Source organism: Monodelphis domestica, chromosome 2 (assembly GCF_027887165.1).
Source record: "Monodelphis domestica isolate mMonDom1 chromosome 2, mMonDom1.pri, whole genome shotgun sequence".
NCBI classification, from domain to species: domain Eukaryota; kingdom Metazoa; phylum Chordata; class Mammalia; order Didelphimorphia; family Didelphidae; genus Monodelphis; species Monodelphis domestica.
The window spans coordinates 134,071,987-134,080,283 of NC_077228.1; the positions used below are offsets into that span (position 1 = coordinate 134,071,987).

General features: G+C 40.9%; 1 long non-coding RNA gene across 1 annotated transcript; it reads right to left on the minus strand.

Moving 5' to 3' along the window:
- Positions 1-1,186: 1,186 nt before the first annotated feature.
- Positions 1,187-7,181, minus strand: LOC103092930 (uncharacterized). Its single transcript, XR_461737.3, has 4 exons — positions 6,874-7,181; positions 6,262-6,315; positions 3,426-3,485; positions 1,187-1,767 (listed from the first exon to the last, which is right to left on the minus strand). It is a non-coding gene; the product is annotated as an uncharacterized LOC103092930 (long non-coding RNA).
- Between the last annotated feature and the right edge of the window lie 1,116 nt (positions 7,182-8,297).

Sequence of the window (8,297 nt, forward strand, 5' to 3'; positions counted from 1 at the left end):
ACACCTACTGCCCTAGGTTAGTGTAAGACTCAAATAAAACAACAGAAATAAAAAGCTTTGAAACCTTAAGGCCCTACATAAATGTTAGCTGATATTATTATGTATCTGGAAAAAATACATTGCAAATGGACAGTGAATTTGGCCCAGAATTAAATGGGGTCAAGAGCATAGTCTGGGAAATTACACTACATATTTCAACAACCTTCAGGCTGCTCCCTGAAACAAAAACTATCTGTAGAATGCTAGTATTCTTCCAACAAATGAACTAAACTCTCCCAATTATGGTTTTTGGCTGTGAATCATAGCCCCATCAGTGGTATCCCCAAGGATCTGAAGGATTATGCAAGCAGAGCTGAGACTAAAAGACTAACTTGGCCTTAATGTCAGGAAACACTTCTAACAATTACATCTGTCCCAAAGGAGAGTGGGTTGTTTAGGCAGGTAGTCTTGTTTCAAAGTGGGCCAGTGACATCAAGAGTGATGTCTTGACTTGTGAATAAATTAGACTGAAGTGAGGCAGAGTTGCACAAAGTCATTGACCTCAATCTAATTTCCAGAGTCATCCAAGTCTAATGGCAAGACAAAAGTCAAGATGACTAGCAATGGCCTTGGCTTCTTTAATTCTGACCAGTCTCTAAGCATTCCATAGAGTCTGCTTTAGCTACCATTGGAATAAATTATTCTCATCCATCTATTACACCAGGGGACGTCTTCCCATGACTGGAATAAATAACCCCCTTCCTCATCAATGGATTTGAGATCAGTTGGTTGTCCTCAACCTGCTTTAGCCCAACTACTGAGATAGTTTTATTGGAGTGTGGTCGTTGTGCAAGCTATAGTTTCTTGTAGCCACAGGTGAGATTTGGGTGGCAGGTGGGCACCAAAGGTAGATAAGCAAACCTGAAAAGGGTGCAGTAAGATCTCACCCCAGAGGCACTTGTCCTCCCTGAACACATCATTTGCCCCCAATCAATCAATAAACATTGAGCACCAACTGTATGCCAGGAACTATACCAAATGCCAAGGATACACAGAAAGGTAAAAGACAGCCTGCACTAAAGGAATGGGGGGAGACAAAATGCAAACAACTATGGACAAATAAGAAATATACAAGATGAATTGGTAAGAATCTTTGAGTTAAGGCATCAGGAATGGCTTCTTTTAGAAGGTAGGATGTTAGCTGGAACTTGAAGGAAGACAGTGAATCACTGGGGACAGCCAGGGGAAAGGCTTAAAAGTTGGGAGGCAGAGTATCTTGTCAGGAAAGTAGTACCTCTTTCTTAGAGGCCCTGAAGGGAAATCTAGTTGACCACTTGCCTAGGAAATTGGGGAGGGGATTCCTGTCCAGTTATGCTTTGGCTCCTAAAGTCTAAGACTCTAATTTCCTTGGCCTGTTTGGTAAAGTGCAGTGGATATAGTGCTGAGCTAAGATTAGGAAGATTTGAGTTCAAATATGCCTTTAGATGCTGTGATGTGAAAAATTCTGAGACTGACTTTAGGGACAAGAAAATAAATTTATTGATTAGGCAATCAATGGTCAATAAATTAATTGATCAATAATCTTTCTCGGTGATCAAAGACCAAGAAATCTCACCATAAGGATCAATTAATACAACTTTGGAACTATTCATCCCTCCTCTACACATCTGAAGACATCTCTAATTGATGAATAGTCAATGAGAAGGTGGTCCATCTTTCTCTCATTTTTCTCTCCAATTCCTTGATTGATGGTGGAAAATCACATGCTGGGTTCTATGATTCCAGTGTCTAAAAGGAGAAATAAAGTTCTGCCTGGTTAAGAATGACTTTGTTCAGTACTTTTCAATGTGAGATTCAAAGACTCTGTCTGTCCTGCTACTCAAAGACCCTCTTGGTCTAAGCCAATTTCTATTTACCAGGCAAGAGAAAACCCAAAATATCACCCTATAATGGAAAATACTCCTGGGTACAGAATTCCTTGAATTTCTTAGGAACAAAGAAATGAGTACAAAGACTCAAAGACCAAATATGGGCCTCAATTCAAAACCCAGGAACAGAAATAATTCAATATATTAGAAATTAATCTTCTCAACACTTACTAACTATATGACCCCGGACAAATCACTTAACCCTTTTTGCCTCAGTTTCTTTTCCGTAAAATAAGCTGGAGAAGAAAATGGCAATCACTCCAGTATCTTTGCCAAGAAAACCCCATGAGCAGTATGATCCACAGTTCATGAAAAGTAAGACATCACTGAATGGCAACAATAACAATATTTACAAAATACTTAAATATCATTTCTTTTTATCCTCACAACATTGGGGGGAGGGGGTTGAGATTATTATAATGTCCACTTTACAGATAAGGAAACTGAATAAGAAAGATTAAGTATCTTGCCCAGGTTCAACACCACTAGTTAGGGTCTGAGATGGGATTAAAACACCAGTCTTCCTGACTCCAGGTCTTACATTGTTATTCACTAAGCCATCTAGCTGCTATATAAATATATAAACTATCATTAATACTAAAGACAGGGGGGAAACACAGTTGCTCTCCATGAATGCCAGTTAGATACAGTACAAAATCCATTGAGAATGAGAGGTTAATGCAAAGGGAGGGAAGCTGAGAGTTGAGATATGGTGTGATGATAGAAAACCCAGGATCTGGATCATCCCAGAAACAGGTGAAGTCTGATCACCACACTGTGGGTGAAAGTACCAAAGAACCCCTAGAAAGTGCTATAACCCCCACCAAAAAAAATAACAAAAAAATAAAATGGGTGGGCTTACATGCCTCATCCAGGGAACCCTGTGCCTTCTCTTGACCCTCACTCTAGAGATCATCCAGACTTCAATATTTCTTTGTTTCATTCAATTCCCAACAGGTTCTGTGAGACTCTCCCTCAGGGGACACCTTGTGTCAGCAGCAGCTGCTAGAGCTAGTCCAAAAATATCATTTTGTAAGCTGCATCCCAGCTGTTTCAGCCTGGATTCCTTCCTCAAAATCACAAGGGATTCTAATCATCACCCTGGGATTACAATACAATCCCTGAGTGTTGGAGGGCAAACTATTTGTGTCTAACTAAAACATGGCACTTCTGGTTTGGAATCTCCACCTCTCCCCCTCCGAAGGCCTCCCCTACTGCCCCCCCCCAGCCCAGTCCCTCCCCTCTCCTCCAATTTGGCCCTTTTCCTCCTTCCCAACCCAAACTTCCCACCCAACACTGCCCATCACTGCCACCCAAACCCAGCCCCAGAAGATCTCTCTGGGATCTAGAGCATTTCTCCTCAAACCTCTTAAGCAGATATCTTAAGCAGAGGGAAAGAGATGGCATTTGAGTTAAACATTAAAGGACAGATGAGAATTCACTAGATGAAAAGAGATAGGGCAGGCATTTCTCTCCAGTCTTTTCTGGCACCAGCCTGGGCACTTGTCCCATCAATACCTCCCAATTGGGAGAGTACCGCCATCCACTCCCAATTGTCTTGCAGTCCTTTGATTCCTCCTAAAAAAAAAAAGGAGTGGAGTTACCTAGTGATTCTTCTTGAAACATGGACGAGGAAGCTGTGTACCCTCCTCTAGATTTAGGGCAAGCCAGGGAAAATAAGATTAGGCATTGTCCCCCTAACAGTACAGTATCATAAGGATGTGTTTTCAGTGGCCATGATATTGTAACAATGACCACTTGTGATTGACTCAGCTACGCTGATCCAGACAATGATCCAAGACAATTCCAAAGAAGTTATAGTGAAAAATGCTACTGATCTCACTCTCTTGAAGTTACTTGGTTTGAGGATTTTTGTTTTTTTGCAACATGGCTAATATGGAAATATATTTTCCATTGCTTTGCATAAAAAACAAAGACTTCCCTATCACCACCAAAAAAATGTATGTTAGAAATGTGTGAGAAAAAAAATAGCTATATGAGGTCCAAGTCATTGCTAACTAGAGAATCTGGGAAGGCTTCATGGAGGAGAGATGGCATTTAAGTAAAGCATTAAAGGACAGATAGGAATACAAAAGGTAAAAAGAGAAAGACAGGGCATTTCAGGCATAGTAACTTTTTGTTGTTCTATAATTCAGGTGGGTCTGACTATGTAACCCCATGGACCATAGCTATCCATATGGTTTTCTTGGCGGCAAGAATACTGGAGTTATTTGCTATTTCCTTCTCCAGTGGATAGAGTAGATCCCTTTATCAGGCAATCAAGGCTCAGGGTTATACAGCTCATAAGTATCCAAATCAAGATTTGAACTCAGGTCTTCCTGATTACAGACCCAGCACCTATCCATTGAGCCACTTTAGCTGCCTCCTAGGCTTACAGAGGTTAAGTGACTTGCATGAGGTCATCCAGCTAGGGAGTGTCTGAGATTGGATTTGAACTCAGGTCTTCCTGATTCTTGATCCAGTACTCTTAAGAACTAAGCCATAGCACAAGCTTAAGAAATCATATGAGCCAAGTCATAGAGGTATTTTACAGATGAGGAAAATGAGGCAAACAGGGTTGAGTGACTTGCCCAGGTAAGCATCTGGGTTGAATTTAAATTCAGATCTTTCTGTCTCCAGGTCCAGCACTCTCTCCACTGGGAGTCCACAGTACCCTCAGAGGTCAGAAGAGTGTATATAATATGAGAAAAGGCAGGAAAAGTTGGATGGTGTCAGACTGTGGAGCCACTTGGAGTCCAGGCAAAAGAATCTGAATTTGACTAGGGAAACAAGAAGTCAATATCATGGTTGGATCTGTGCAGAAACAAGATGGTTCTGGCCATGGGATGAAGGAGAAACTGAGGGAAGAGAGGTGGAGGTTTAGGGGAAGAGGGTGGAAAGGCATGTTAGGTGGCTTCAAATAGGATGGTGTCACAGTCCCTTATCTCCTGTTTCCTCACTCAGACATTTCACTCTATAGAAGGAAAGACCATGAATTAGCCCAATCTTATCAATAATTCTGCTCGGTACTTAGAGGATCCCTTCCATTTGAGAGACTCAGAGCATCTGCTATCATGTTTGTTTCCCAGATAAAATGAGGAAGAGGAAACATAAGAAACTTTTTTTGATCTGTTCAGTCATCAGGACCTCCAGGCTTCATACTTTCATGCAAGCATAATACATGTGTGTGACAGAGTCCAAGACACACAGAGGGAGAAACAGCCAGGGCTAAACAGTGTCATTTGAAAGGAAGTAGCAGGATGTCTCAGTAGTATTTGTGGTTTTGTAGAGGCAGCAAGGTGCTGGACCTGGAGTCAGGAAGACCTGAGTGTAGCTGTGTGACCCTGGATAAGTCACTCAACTCTGTTTCCCTCACTTTCTCCATCTGTAAAATAAGCTGGAGAAGGAAATGGCAAAGCACTCTAGAGCCTTTGCCAGAAAACCCCAAAAGGGGTCACAAAGAGTCTGACATGATTGAAAAATGGCTAAACAAGAAAGGAGATAGCAGGATATAAGGGGGCTGGATTTAGAGTCCAAGGACCCGATTTCAAATTCCAGTCCTGCCACTTGCTCTTGGCAAATCACTTCATCTCATCTATAAGATGAAATGATTAGACTAGGTGACCTCTGTTGTCCCTTCCTTCTCTGTGATCTTATAACCAAATATAAATGTCAAACTTAGAAACAAAATCTGGTCTATTTAACAACTGCCTGAGAGAGAATGATGGATATGATTATAGGGAGCAAGAATATCTTCAATATAGGGTAAAGGAGGCAGTGTGGTTACTCTAATATTAGGAAAAAACCTGGGAGTCAGAGTTCAGAGCTTTAGCCCTGATACTTAGCATCTTCAAAGCTCTGGAGTTGCCACCTTGATTTTTCTACGCATTTTTTCCTCATACATTTAATGCCTGCACCACCTACCTCACAGGGGTGTTGTCATGAAAGAGTTTGTAAATATTAAAGAATTATAGAAATGTGAACTCTTATTTTAATATAATTACCTGGTAGTTAGGCGGCACAGTAGATAGAGTGAAGGACTTGGAATCCAGAAAACCTCAGACACTCACTAGCTGTCTGGGCAAATTATTTAATCACAGTAAGCCTCAGTTTCTTTGTCCCATAAAATGGGAATAAAAAACACTTACTTCCCAGGGTGGTTATAAAGGTCAAACGAGATAATATTTGTAAAGTGCTTTGCAAAGCTTAAATCAGTATGTAATGCTATTATCACAAGACTATTAGATTAGGAAAAACAGCATATTTTTACCCAGAAGACTAAAGAAAGCAGACCAGGCTAGTGACAAACATATCTAACTACCTGCAAGGACCTGATCTGAATTCTGTCACTTACCTTTATATTGGACCTTACACTTGACTTCCCTTTCCCAGGACTCAATCTTCTCATCTGTAAAATGGGAACAAATGTCTAAGTGATGCAGTGGATAGAACTCTAGGCTTGGAATGAGAACAACTTTTCAAATCTGGACTGAGATTCTTATTGGCTATGTGACCTTGGGTAAGTAATTTAAAATGTAGCCTTAGTTTCCTCATCTGTCAAATGGAGATCATAGTAGCACATACTTTCTAGGGTTGCTTTGAGAATCAAACAATATAATATATATTTAATGGGACTCTGGCACATGCACAGTGCTTAACATCCTTAAAGTGCTATACAGATGGGAAAGCAATTAATGCCATCTGCTGGAATGTTCCCAATAGACCTCATTTGTGAATGTGAAAATAAAGGAGATGGTATATGTTAGGCAACCCTAGTTTTGGGGATGGAGGGAAGAAATAGAATTGTTACCTGGCATCTCCACCAATGCCCACCAATGCATATTCTGGGCAGTCAAGGCACTATTCTTTCAGTTTGAGATTGGGCATTAGTCTTAGAGTCCTAATTCAGCTATTTTTAATCAATGAAAAAAGAAAAGAACCAGAACCCTGCCTGAGTAGTTCATACCTTTGTTTCCCAGCATGCATTTACCTCTCCTTTTTTCTTCTCCTCCCAGGATTTCTCCAGCTTTGAAAAACCAGTTGAAGGCAGATTCCTTTGTTTCTTCTCACACCTCACCAGACTCTGACTCAACAGGGGTTTCTAATAGGCTTCCCTATCCTCCAGCTACACTACAATCATGTGGAAAGAATCTTGTAACCTCTCCAGAAAGGCTAAAAAAGGCTGAAAAAAAATTCACTAAAACAACAGCTCTGGAATTCATGTCCCTCCTTGGCTCCACTTGGACTCGGCTTCTACAGCTGGAGAGCCAACAAGGAAGGAAGAAGTGGGGCTTCCTAGGCTTCTGCTCCTATCAGTCATAGGAAGGGCCTCCATTAAGGTGCAAAAACTTGGTTTGTTCTGCCCCCAGCCTGAAATCTGGGCATTGCCATATCATAGGGAAGTTACATTCCTCAAACTTAACATGTGTCCAGAGGCCATATGAGTCTCACAGGATCCCAGAACTGAAAGGGATCTCCGAAACCATCTGTTCTAACTCATATCTGAACAGAAATCCCTCCAGAAATCCCAACGGCCTCCGATTAAATTAAAGACCTAAAAAGGAGGGAAACAGACACTGGGGGAATGTTTAATTTTTATGGTGCTGTGGAATCTGCTTTGGCAGTCTGGGGGTGCCTATAATGTTTTTTGAATAATTGAAGGAAATGCTAAATTACATTTAGACATTACAGAAAATAAAGGTGAATTTTTTGTGTGTGCTTATTTGAATTCACAGATCCCCTGCAATCTCTCCCAGGTTAAGAAAGTCTGAAGTACATAAATACAGTAGAAAGAGTATTAGCTCCAGATGCCAAAGCCCCAGGTTGAAATCTAATCTCTGATACTTATTCCCTACATGATCTTGGGCAAATCACTTAACCTCCTTTGGGCCTCACTTTCCTTATCTGTCAAATGAGGGAACTGGTCTAGATGGTCTCTGACATCCCTTCCAGCTTTAGGTTTATGATCCTAGGACCTCCATGATTATTTTAGAGGTCTCTGTTGAGAAGCTTTGCCTTATATTATACCTAAATCTGCCCCCGAAATTCTACCCATTCTTCCTAGTTCTTCCCTCTAGGTCCACCATGGAATCGTGGCATGTTAGAAATAATGAGAACATTAGGAAATATCTTATCTGTGCCAGGCCTGGAATTCAGGAGGACCTGGGTTCAAATTTGACCTCAGACACTTTCTAGCTCTATGATTCTGGGCAAGTCACTTAGCCTCAATTGCCTAACCTGCTCTTCTGCCTTAAAATCAAGACTTATATTGATTCTAAGACAGAAGTTAAGGTTTATTTGTTTGTTTAATGGAAAATAAAAGAAAATATCTAATCCAATCCCTTCATTTTATAGACAAACTGAGAAATAAAGATTGCCCCAACTCATATA